A 10017-nucleotide genomic window follows, 5' to 3' on the forward strand; every position below is an offset into this window, starting at 1 on the left:
AAGGAAGGAAGGAAGGAAGGAAGGAAGGAAGGAAGGAGGGAGGGAGGGAAGAAGGAAGGAAGGAAGCAAGGAAGGAAGGAAGGAAGGAAGGAAGGAAGGAAAGAGGAAGATAGAGAGGGAAGGAAGAGAGGAAGAGGTGGAGTGAGGTCTACTAATATACTTGGAGTTTCCTTGAGGATTGACAAGTCAGTTGTGGAATTGTGCAGTAGTGACAGATCACACTTGTTAAGTGTGTTGCAAACTGCATAGTGGGATGGCATATGTGTGAGTTAGCTGTTATTACCATCTCTGTTCTACATGTGATAAAATAAAGGCACTAAAGCTTAAGCAATTACCCCAAGACACACAATTAGTATGTGCTAAAATGGGGATCTAAGTGTAGCCCATCCCGCTCCGGAGTCCAAGCATCAGTGTCTGGGTCCTGTGGGTCCCTTTACAGTTCTCCTTGCGGCTAAGACTTCAACTAATAAACTAAAGAGGTGCCCTTCTGTTTCTGTCCAATTGGAGACAATAATACAAATGGGAATAATGCACCATTCCTATAAATAAGGTGGTAAATCCAGATATCCTGTTAGAGTCCAGAGACATGTAATGAGACCTGGAAAGACTTTTACAGAAATTGCCTCCTCCTGGGTCATTTGCAGACCTTGTCCGCCTTTACACAGATAAAAGCTTCTCCCATAATGACACAGGAACAAGGCTTTCACCTGTACAGATGTTATTATTGTAGATGTGTCTTTCTCTGTTTCACAATGTTGTTTAACCATTCAGTGTCCATTTCTTTGTAGCAGAGGGGCAGTATCCCGTGTACTTCAAACGGAGGTCAGTCACATGAAAACTGGTCAGGCATAAATTTTAGTTGTCATAGTAGTGGTTAATATTGTGTCCATGATGATTCCATGAACAAATCATCACTTTCCTCATGACCCTTGTCAATACCAACATCAACAAAAAGTCACATTTCAGTGAAAATGCGGTCAACACAACCTTGTACGACTGAAACATAAACTGGTAATTATTCATGGCCATGGGGAGGGGTCATTGAATCATGGACTAACAAAGTAAAACACGGAGCCTGGAGAGGTGCACTCTTCTGAACTGGCAGGCATTATTCTCAAGTGAGAGAAATGGGAAATAGTTAAGATAACATTCTCCACGACAGCCAAGTCTTGAAACCAATTTAAATGTCTATCAACAGAAGGATTAAGAAAACATGGTTTATATTGTATGTGGAATTCCTTCAGACATGAATGAGAGAACAAAGTTATGAAGGAAACCAGATGCAACTGGAGATAACCATAGTAAGTTGTTAGTCTCAGAAAGACAAAGATGTTTTCTCTCATCTAGGCATTATAGACACATAATGTGACTGTGCCAATGATGTAAGGGTAAAAACAAAATTGTCAAGGAAATGAAAGGAATGGGTGGGGAAGACAGAAGAGCATGCTTAGAAAGGATAGTCTGAAAGTATGTTATACACTAACCTATGTGACCCTATAAGATAAAAGACATTTCATGTACTCTCAGACAGACAGACAGACAAAGGGGAAACCATCAGAAATGTGGGAAACTAGCAACAATGGAAATTTCAGAGTAGATAAGGTTGAAAAAGGCACCTTTCCCCATAAGATACACGAAGGTACAAGCTCAAAGCACAGGTGCACACACACACATACCTATACACACACAGTACACACACACACACACACACGCACACACAGAGCAATGTCTGCAGCTGCCAATAGAGATGAAGTCAGTCGAGCCTCTTCCTTGTCTCCTCTAAGAAAGCTTACTAGGACCCTCTTTTCTAGATATGCTGCAGCACCCAGAAGATGCAGTGCCGACAGAACCCAGAAGGGTGAAGCATCAGTCACACCTGCCTTCACCTTTGCTGAAGCTGCTGAACAGCCACCTTCTAGCCCACCCTTAAACACATCTCCTCTCACATGCCAGCGCAGTGATTACTTTCATCCTTCCCTTTAAAATTAAATGCATAAAAACAACTGGAAAAAAAAAAGGTCACACTAAAACATACATCTAATCTCTTAAAGGCTGGCCATTAACTTAGGAAGATCTTGGAGAAAATGAATCAATACACGATCTCTCGGCGTTTACTCTGTGCCATTTTTATGTAGCCACAGTAATGCATCATTTTTTACAATAAGGTTATCTACATTAAAATATACCCAGAATTAAAAGTTTGTGTAGGGGCTGGTGAGATGGTTCAGTGGTCAAGAGCACTGGATGCTCTTCCAGAGGTCCTGAGTCCCAGCAACCACATGGTGGCTTGAGAGCATCTATAGAAGGATCTGGTGCCCTCTTCTGGCAGGCAGTGGTACCTGCAGAAAGAGCACTCGTATTTTTTTTTTCCTTCATCAGCATAGAAGATTTGTTCTATGCCATTGACTCAGAATTACTTTTCTTCTTCCTCCTCTATGCATACAGTTTGGGGATTTGGCTTTTTTTCATGGTGTCCTCCACTTCCTGCATGTCCCTCTCCTGATGTTTTGTTCTGTTCTGTTTGTTTGTCATATTTCTGGCTTACTTGGTTGAACCTCTATCTTTGAGTCCTGATAGACTCTCTGCTCCTTGATTTGTTTGGTTTGCAAGGCTTTCCTTGGAGTTTTTCAATTAGGGTGTTGGTTTTTCAGTTCTGTTTCCTTCCACTTGGGTCCTCTGCAGTGTTTCTATCTCCTTATTGAATTCCATTCTCCAATCCTGGCTTCTCTTCTTCTCTTCCATTAGCCTTATGTTTGCATTTCTTGGGCATCACTAAGGAGTTTGCTCTCCTTGAGTTCTTTCTCCCTGATTTCTTTGTGTTTTGTTTAAATCTTGAATTTTTTGATGAACTTTATGATTGTTCTTTTGGATTCTGTACCCTGGGGTTCATATATGGAATTCTCATTGGCAAGAATTTCTATAGAATGGGTGGGTTTTGGAGAGAAGATATTGGGTCAAACTTCCCATTAGTAATAATCGCTCTTCTGATAAACTTCATTGGCTACGATACTGCCACTGTGCCAAGCTTGGCTTGACCTTTCATATTATTTGTATTTTTGTGATGAGATCTGGGTGTGCAGACTTTTTTTTCTGATATGAATAGAGCAGGTTAGTGCAGAAGAAAAGATGTGTGGTGGGTTGGTAAAAGGAACAAAATCAAGAGGATGAGGAGAGTGATGTGGTGTATAGCCTGTGTCTACTGGTCCAAGCCTGAGTTGTGGATGGATATCTGGCTTGGTTATAGGTTCTATTGTAATAAAAAAAATATGACACTGGCAGAAAAATAAACATGTAGACCAATGGGGGGGGAGGAACCCAAACATAAGCACACATAACTTCAGCTATATAATATTTGTCAAAAATACCAAAAATATAAACTGGAGAAAAGAAAGCACCTTCAATAAATGCCGCTAAGAAAAACCAAAGGCAGAAAAAATAAAGGCAATCCACAAGGCAGAAGAACAAAATTAGACTCAAAAAGTAATTCCAAGTGGATCAATGACCTAAACTGAAAACCTGAAATACTTAAATTTTCTAGAAGAAAGCATATACAGTGCTCCATATGATATAGATGATCTAGGTGTCCCAAAGGGCCTTCTAAATAAAACTCAATTTACTCAAGAATTGAGGCCAATAGTTGACCAGTCAGATTTCATAAAACTAAAAAGTTTCTACACAGCTTAAGAAAACCAACAAGGTGAAGAAATCCATGGGATGAAAGGTATACATCTACCAGATTAATATATAGAATATATAAAGAAGTAAAAAAAACAAACAAAAGACTCATTTTTTAAAAATGAGCCAGGTACCTGAACAGAGAACTCTCAAAAGAAGCAAAGGCAGTAATAAGTAATGTCTCAAAAAACGTTCATCAACCCTATCAATTATGGAAATGCAAATCAAAACAACATTGAAATCTCATCTTACCAGAATGGGAAAGATGAACAGACAGTAAATGCTAGAGAGTACATAAGAAAAAGGGAACCCTCATTCACTTTTGGTGGGTTACAGACTGCTTCAGTCGCTATAGAAATCAGTGTAGAGAATTCTCGAACATGTAATAACAAATCTACCATTTGACCCTGCTATACCTCTCCTTGGCATATGTGCCAAGGAGAAGATCCTTGCTCTGCAGTGTTTATTGCTACTCTATTCACAATATCACACAAATAGGGGGAGAAGGACACTTAAATGGCCTTCAGCGGATGTGGTGCGCATAAACTATGCAATAAATGAACTCACGAAATTTGCATTGGGTAACACTTGGATAAAAACTGGCATAACATGTTTTCCCTCATCAGAGGCTCCTAACTCCAAATCTTTGAATGTGAGTAAATTTCCTAGAGTAACTGCAGAAATCATGAAAATTAAAAGGGACCATAGCCAGTGTAGGGAAGCAAGGGAGATAGAGGAGAACTCGTAGACTTCAAATGATCCAATGGGGAAGAGTGGGGCTCTAATTAGGGAAGGGAGGGGAAGGGGAAAGGGAAGGGGGAAGGGAAGGGGGAAGGGGAAGGGGAAGGGGAAGGGGAAGAAGGGGAAGGGGAAGGGGAAGGGAAGGGAAGGGAAGGAAAGGTGGGAACTTGGCAGTATCCAGGCAGGCATGGTGCAGGAGGAGCTGAGAGTTCTACATCTTCATCTGAAGGCTGCTAACAGAATACTGGCTTCCATGCAGCTAGGATTAGGGTCTTAAAGCCCATGGCCACAATGGCACACCTACTCCAACAAGACCACACCTCCTAATAGTGCCACTCTCTGGGCTGAGCATATATAAACCATCACAGAGGGTATCTAGAAAAGTCAAAAGGAATCATTCTATTAACTATCTAACTAAAACTACTATAATACACATAAGCCTGTCTATAAATATACATATTTAGTCTCAATGAACTTCTCTCATCTAGTCTGAGAATGCTGCCTCCCAGAGCCAAAGACCATGCAACACAAAAACCAACACCAGGCATTTGGAGCCTCTTTTGAGTTGGTGGTCAAAGTTATCAACTCCCAAAACATTACAGTTATTGCTGTTGGTTGGCCCCAGGAGTGGAAGGTAAATCCTTGCTGCTGAAGATGCAGTGCACTTCAGATGAAGAGCCAAGAAGCCCCTGAGATGGAACTGACCTGAGGACTACTTTCATGGGGCCAGAAAATGCCATATGAGTTTCCAAAGGAGGGGAACAACCAACAGTCCCATGCAGCCATGACATATGAACCACTACCATCCCCAGCATGGGATAATAACCCTAAAGGGGCAGTAGTGCCATGTATACCTTGACAGCAGCAAACAGCTCTCTAATTGGACTTAAAGACCATTCAACAAAAGGGGAAATGTGTCTGGTAACTGAGAACCTAGCCAACTACCCAAATGCTAGTAAAGTCATGGATCTTGGAGAACTTACAGCCACCACTTTACCAAAACAACATAATCCCTAAGTACTTCCTAAATGTCCTCATAGCCACAGATAAGTATAGTCCTCACCCCTCACAAGAAAACTTCTCTTTGTGGTATTCAGAGACCATTACTGAAAACCGTAACCAGTCAAAATGCTTTGGAGCCTCATCTCAATGAATACATCTACAAATCACCCATGCACTTAAAACTTGGGGAACATTGCAGAAGAGGGAGCAGAAAGATAGTAAGAGCCAGAGGATTAGGGACGTTGCTGTGAGATTGTGTCTCCTAGTAATGTTAGAAGCTATTCCCAAAACTTTTCAAAAACATGACTACCAGGATACATTCATTATCTTGTGCTGTCCTACCTTTTGACGGTGCAGAGGAAGCATCGCTGAAAGCTCTCATTACCCTGCCATGGTGTCTAAATGTCTCCCAAAAAGCCAAAACAGATATGGAAGCTCTTATCGGAGGGCTGAGCTCTGAAACAACCCACAAGAGTCTGAAGAGGCATTTTGAGCAGTGGAAGACACTCACCAACTTTGTGGTAATGAGAGATCCAAACACTAAGAGATCCAGGGCCTTTGGTTTTGTCACTTATACCACGGTAGAGGTAGTGGATGCTGCTGTGAATTCAAGACCACACAAAGTGGATGGAAGAATTGTCAAGGAAGATTCTCAGAGACCAGGTGCCCACTTAACTATGAAAAAGATTTTTGTTGGTGCTATTAAAGAAGACACTGAAGAACGTCACCTTTGAGACTATTTTGAGCAGTATGAGAAAATTGAAGTGATAGAAATTATGACTGACAGTGACAGTGGAAAACAAGGGGGCATTACTTTTGTCACCTTTGATGACCATGTCTCTGTGGATAAGATTGTTATTCAGAAATGCCATACTGTGAATGGCCACAACTGTGAAGTAAGAGAAGCTCTGTTGAGGCAAAAGAATATACCAGTGCTTCTAACCAGAGAGGTTGAAGTGGTTCTAGAAACTTTGGTGACGATCATGGAGGTAGTTTTGGCAATTTTGGTTGAGGAGGAAACTTCAGTGGCCACGGTGGCTTTGGTGGCAGCCCTGGTGGTGGATATGGTGGCAAGGGGATGTCTATAATGGATTTGGTAATGATGGAAACAATTTTGGAGGTGGTGGTAGCTACAATGATTTTAGCAATTATAACATTCAGTCTTCAGATTTGGACAGATGTAGGAGGGAAACTTTGGAGGCAGAAGCCATGGTGGTTCTGGCCCTTAGAGTGGCAGAGGCCAGTACTATGCTAAACCATGAAGCCACCGTGGCTATGGAGGTCCCAGCAGTAGCAGCAGCTAGACAGTTGCAGGACGTTCTAATTACACCCAGGAAACAAAGCTTAGCAGGAGAGGAAAGACAGACAAATGACAAGGAAGCTACAGGTTATAACAGCTTTGTGAACTCAGCCAAGCACAGTGGAGTCAGGGCCTAGCTGCTACAAAGATGTGTTCTTAGATAATGTTCACGTGTACGAGCAGAAGCTCCAGGACTGTATTTGTGACTAATTGTATAACAGGTTATTTCAGTCTCTGTTCTGTGGAAAATATAAAGCACTCCAACAAAGGGTTTTACTATAGACCTTTTTCACCCATGCTGTTGACTGCTAAATGTAATTGTCTGATCATGATCCTGAGTAGACGTGTCTTTAAAAAACAAACACACAAACATGACTACCTAAATATGAGCTTAACAAGGATAATAGACACACCAAAGTGGACAGGGGAAAACCGTAAAGCCCTGATGCAAAGGGTAACTAAGAAATGCCGAGAAATAGGCTTCCCCAGGGAAAAACACACTGGTTAGTTATCAAACGCAACTGCTGAGCTCTGGAAACATAAACACAAATAACAAGCCAAGCAGGTTCCATTTAGGAAGAAATATACATGTTAATGAGGGGGTGAGGACATGAACTTATAAGAGAAAAAGAAGGGGTGAATGGGGGGTTGATGAGAGGAACGGAAAGGGAAAATGATGCAATTATATTATAATCTCAAAAACAAAAGAAATAATAATAAAAATAAATTCAGTGTAGAGATACCTCAGTGGTTAAGAGTACTTACTGATTATTCTTTCAGAGGACCTGGGTTCAACTCTCATTACCCACAAAGTGCCTAACAATCACCTGTGACTCCAGTTGAAGGGAATCAAACACCCTCTCTGGCCTCCTTGGATTTAACACACACATGGTACACAGATATAGATACAGATAGAACATCCAAACACATATAAAATAAAATAAAATAAAATAAAATAAAATAAAATAAAATAAAATAAAATAAAATAAAATAAAATAAAATAAATACTGTCTTAGTCAGGGTTTCTATTCCTGCACAAACATCATGACCAAGAAGCAGTTGGGAAGGAAAGGGTTTATTTGGCTTACACTTCCATACTGCTGCTCATCACCAAAGGAAGTCAGGACTGGAACTTAAGCAGGTCAGTAAGCAGGAGCTGATGCAGAGGCCATGGAGGGATGTTCCTTACTGGCTTGCTTCCCCAGCTTGCTCAGCTTGCTTTTTGTTTGTTTGTTTGTTTGTTTTTCAAGACAGAGTTTCTCTGTGAAGCCCTGGCTGTCCTGGAACACTGGAACTCTCCAGGCTGGCCTTGAACTCAAAAATCTGCCTGCATCTGCCTCCCAAGTGCTGGGATTAAAGGCATGCGCCACCACTGCCCGGCTTCAGCTTGCTTTCTTATAGATCCCAAGACTGCCAGCCCAGGGATGGCACTGTTCACAAAGAACCCTCCCCACTTGGTCACTAATTGAGAAAATGTCTTACAGCTGGATCTCACAGAGGCACTTCCCCAACTGAAGCTCTGTGATAACTCCAGCTGTGTCAAGTTGACACACACACACACAAAAACAGTCAATACAAATGCTTTTAAAAGTTCAGTGTAACAATTCCTACAGCTAAGTAGTTATGCTTAAAGTAAGACCCAACTAGCCCAGCATGGTGATGTAGACCTTTAATCCCAGTACTCACAAGGCAGAGACAAGAAGATCTCTGTGAGTTCAAAGCCATCCTTGTCTACAAAGAGAATTCCAGGATAGCCAGGGTTGTTACATGAGAAGCTTGTCTTGAAAAAACAAACAGAAGACCCAACTTCTTCCTGAGGTCTAGAATTTAAACTGATTTTTAAAAAAGGTTTGTTTTATTAAGTCACTTGGTCTGCATTCTAAGTTTAATAGAAATATTCAACTATCTACTCTAATTCATTGTTTGAAATAGAATTTTTATTACTTTGCAATGTATAAGAAAGATAAGCCATGCTCTTTAGATAAGAGTTAACATATACAAGTCTATAACAAATAAAATTCAAGGTTACTTATGGTCCAGCAGCTTTCTCCAGCTTGCAGTTTAGCCTTGCCACTTAAAATAAGGAATTATCTTTTTTGCTTGCTTGCTTGCTAAGCATCAATATTTCAGCTCCATGTCTGCATATAGATGTGTGTGCATGTGTGTGTGTGTGTGTGTGTGTGTGTGTGTGTGTGTGTGTGTGTAGAAAGAAATACTGCCGTGAGACATTGCCTCAGTGATTCAGTAAAATTTTTTGTGTTTCTTAGTCATTTCTTGCAGCCTGTTAGAGAATACTCTAGTTTGCATTTGCTAGATTGGTCACTGATATCCATGGAACTTTGACATGAAGGGAATTACAGTGGGTTTCAGAGAGATCGTTTCTGTGAACGATGCTCCTCAGTCTCTTCAGAGCACTTTGTTACAGATGATTTTTCAAATGTCATTTTAGATCCAACAGCCTTTGGCTCTAAAGATCGCATCTTCCTTCTGAACCAAAGGTGGGCTATCTCAGAAGATGGACTCACCCAATTCAGGGTTCCATCCCCACAATGTACCCATTTCATCAAGGACAACTGATGAAGGGCTAGTTGGCTGGTTTGCTATTGTGTGATAATTACTTCTAATTGTTAAATAGGTGCAATCGAGAATCCGCCCGGAAGGAGGGCTTGGTGAGAGGTGGTCTAAGACAACGTGGCCTGTAAGTGTATCTGTGTGTACGATGTCTTGATTGCTTTAACTGATGTGTAAAGATTCAGACTGGAAATGGGCAGGGTCCCTCCCAGCTTTGGAGCCCTGGGCTTTATGAGAGTAGAGTAAGCTAACTGAGTGCTAAGCTCCCTTGCTTCTTAATATGGATGTCATATGGCATCCTGTGTATGTTCCTGCCGCCTTGACTCCCCTGCTATGATGGACCGTGACCTGGATTGGGAACTAAAGGAAGCCCTTTCTCCCCTAAGTTACTTTTCTTTGGGACATTATTTTATCACGCCAGCAGAAATGAAGCTAGAACACCTTGTATAATAGGACAATTCTTGGGCTTTCCAATTACCTGACATGTGGACTGAGCTTTAATGTGCAACAGGTGAAGCATTAATAACTGAAGAATGTCCAATTCCTACATGTCATGTAAGGTCTATATGATCTCAACCCTGCCACTGCCCTATTGTCCCCTCTCTTTCAGTGAGCACTACTTACTTGATGTCATTGCCTTGAGGAAACCATAGTACTCTGCTTTTGATCCTTCTTCTTCTTCTTCTTCTTCTTCTTCTTCTTCTTCTTCTTCTTCTTCTTCTTCTTCT

General features: G+C 41.2%; 1 pseudogene; it reads left to right on the top strand.

Annotated features, from left to right (window-relative positions):
• Window positions 1-5829: 5829 nt before the first annotated feature.
• Window positions 5830-6722, top strand: LOC110290205 (annotated as a pseudogene).
• Window positions 6723-10017: the final 3295 nt, after the last annotated feature.

Source organism: Mus caroli, chromosome 2 (assembly GCF_900094665.2).
Source record: "Mus caroli chromosome 2, CAROLI_EIJ_v1.1, whole genome shotgun sequence".
NCBI classification, from domain to species: Eukaryota; Metazoa; Chordata; class Mammalia; order Rodentia; family Muridae; genus Mus; species Mus caroli.